The sequence below is a fragment of the Cervus canadensis genome, chromosome 32 (assembly GCF_019320065.1).
Source record: "Cervus canadensis isolate Bull #8, Minnesota chromosome 32, ASM1932006v1, whole genome shotgun sequence".
In the NCBI taxonomy this organism is placed as follows: Eukaryota; Metazoa; Chordata; class Mammalia; order Artiodactyla; family Cervidae; genus Cervus; species Cervus canadensis.
This window is the reverse complement of record NC_057417.1, coordinates 31416323-31419247: the sequence shown is the minus strand read 5'-3', so window position 1 is coordinate 31419247 and position 2925 is coordinate 31416323. Positions and strand designations below refer to the sequence as shown.

General features: G+C 48.3%; 1 long non-coding RNA gene across 1 annotated transcript; it reads right to left on the bottom strand.

The window, feature by feature from the left end:
- Positions 1–416: 416 nt before the first annotated feature.
- Positions 417–2118, bottom strand: LOC122432765. The gene is made up of 3 exons (XR_006266956.1): positions 2012–2118; positions 1771–1920; positions 417–465 (listed from the first exon to the last, which is right to left on the bottom strand). It is a non-coding gene; the product is annotated as an uncharacterized LOC122432765 (long non-coding RNA).
- Positions 2119–2925: the final 807 nt, after the last annotated feature.

Sequence of the window (2925 nt, the reverse complement as noted above, 5' to 3'; positions counted from 1 at the left end):
AGAAATTAAAGATCTTGAAATATGTTAGACTGGGGCTTCTAGAAAAATAATGACAATGTTAATAACAAATGAGGGTCACGTTGGCAAATTCTAACCTAAGTGCTTTTCTCCAGTGAAGCTGCTCTTGTCCTGCCTCCCTGGCATCATCGGGGCTCTTACTGGTTAAGCCCTCCTGGCCAAAGAAGGCTTTGTGATTAAAGCTGCCAGATTCTGAAAAAAACTACAGAGACCCTTAAGGGTTATTTTTTCTTTAACTTGAGATGTGGCCCAACTTTAAATCAGTGCCCTCAGCCCCTATCTGCTGTTCCCGTGAAAAGTCCTTATAGACAGGTAACGGGTGTGTGTATTGAGGTGAAATTCACACAACGTAATGTTAGTCATTTAAAAGTGAACAGTTCAGTGGAAGCAAGCATACTCACAATGTCGTGCATCCACCACTCTATTTCCAGGACATTTTCACCACCCCTAAAAAGGAAACCCCACACCAATAAGCTGTTGCTCCTCACTCTCCCACTTCTTCCCCCCCTGACAACCGCCAATCTATTTTCTCTTTATAGATTTGCCTGTTCTTAATATAGAATATACATGGAGTTTTAGAATATTTGTCCTTTTGTGTCTGGCTTATTTCACTGAGCATAATGTTTTCAAGCTTCATCTATGTTGTAGCAGGTGTCAGGACTCCATCCCTTTTTCAGGGTCAAGTAATATTCCATGGCACATCCATTCATTCGGGCGAGGGGGGCGCATTTAGTTATTTCTGCCTTCAAGTTATTGTAAATAATGCTGCTCTAACCGTACTAGTGGTTGTGAAGGGATTTGGTGTTTTTATAGAATGTATTTGGGCTTCCCAGGTGGTGCTAGTGGTAAAGAACTTGCCTGCCAAAGCAGGAGACATAAAAGACTTGGGTTCCATCCCTGGGTAGGGAAGATCCCCTGGAGGAGGGCGTGGCAACCCACTCTAGTATTCATGCCTGAAAGATCCCATGGATGGAGGAGCCTGGCAGTTCATGGTTCATAGGGTCACATGACTAAAGTCACTTGGCTCGCACGCAGGTATTTGGTATATAATCATTATGGAAAGTGAAAGTGAAAGCGTTAGTCTCTTGGTCCTGTGCAATTCTGTAGTCTCTCGGTCGTGTCCGACTCTTTGCAACCCCATGGACTATCGCCCATCAGGCTCCTCTGTCCACGGAATTCTCAAGGCAAGAATACTGGAGTGGGCAGCCATGCCCTTCTCCAGGGGATCCTCCCAATTCAGGGATCGAACCTGGGTCTCCTTAATTCAGGCAGATTCTATACCGTCTGAGGCACTCATATCAAATATCCTTTCTAGAGGAGCCAAGATATCCACGTCTAGAAGTAGTCATCAGAAATAGACTTTTTTATTTATAGACTATAGGTATGCTTGGTTGCTAATGGCAACTGAAGCAATACTTCAGATTTACAGACCTGGCCACAGATAGCAACAAAAGAGTGTCATTTCCTTCCCCAGAATATAAACTTTCTCTGATTCACAAAGAGGCCTCAATGAAAGATGTCGAAAATTAATAGCAATAATATCCAGAAGTTATTGAGCGGTTAACCACATGTCAGATCGTGGGCTCTATTGTATGAAACAGCTTCTATTTTTATCTCTGTCTCACACACGAACTCCCTAAGGCTGAAGGGCTATTAAGTGGGAAGTAAATGGCTGTTTGGTGTCCTGGGGTTCGTGAGTGGCCAAGCAGAGACTGAGGCTGGGCAGACTGAGCCCCGGACCTGTGCACTCACCTGTGACCCTGTGCCGTCATGGAGGTCATCCGCTGCCTTTGAATTCCAGATGCTGCGAGAGGACCTGTGGTCTCCGGGCCGGCAGCAGAGTCTGGAAGCCCTGCGATGGCCCTGGCAAAACCAGGCCCCCCTGAGCCTCTGTTTCCTCACCTGAAAGCAAGAGGGCTGGACTGAGTGCTTAAGGCCCAGCTGCTCTGACACCCCAGGACTCCCCTCTTGGGGAAGAGAGCAGACCCCTCACCTTTGCCCGTGGAAAACAGCCTCCATGGCCTTTGGGAAGACAGTATCGGTCATCGGCATGGCTGGGCCAAGAAATAACCAGCAAGAGGGAGTCTCCTTGTTTTGTCCCCAGTCTGCCCCTGTTAACACTTGAAATCAAATTCAGGCCTGAGAGTTTGGAGTCTGGGGATGAGGGAGGTGTCCTCAGAAAAGAACCCCACATTTGGGGCCTGGCCCGGTGGGTGGGGACAGGACATGCCCTCCTGCCCCCCAGCCCCGGGGCTGACTGGCACTGCCTGCCTGCCGGCGGGACCCCACAGACGCTGAGTCCGCCCAGCACCAAGCCTGGATCCAGATCTGCGGGTCGGCAGATGCCCTCTGTTTAATCAAGAAAAGTGGATCCCTGGACCCTGCAGCCACCACGCTGAGCTAATGCTTTGGAAAGAGGTGTAGGGTTTGCAGCCACGGAGGACGGTAAGGGAGAGCCTTTCTGCTTTGTCATTATGACTCTTCCCTGAGGAAGCCAGAAATAGCCATGGTGGGGATGGGGTTCTGCCTGGGAAAGGTGCCCCCTCAGAGAGCAGGTGTCAGTGCGGCCTTTCTGTGGAACTCAAAAGCCCTTATCTAATTAACGGGTCAGAGAACCTATAAATCTCTTTTATGACTGGCCAAGGCAAGTCCTCTATCGTGAACTAACCCATACCCCTGGGAGCAGGATGACTGCAGGCAGGAATCAATAAAAATAGATGCCCAGGATGCGGGTGGGGTCCTGGATGAGTCCCAGCCCCTCTCTGGAGCTACTTCAGGCCAGCTAATATGTGATGTTTCAAATTTTCACATGGAGAGGGTATTATGTGTAAGCCGTGTATTTCTTGGGTAATTAAATCTTAATTTTTAAATCTTAAATTTTAAAAGAGCACTCAATTGGAAACTGCC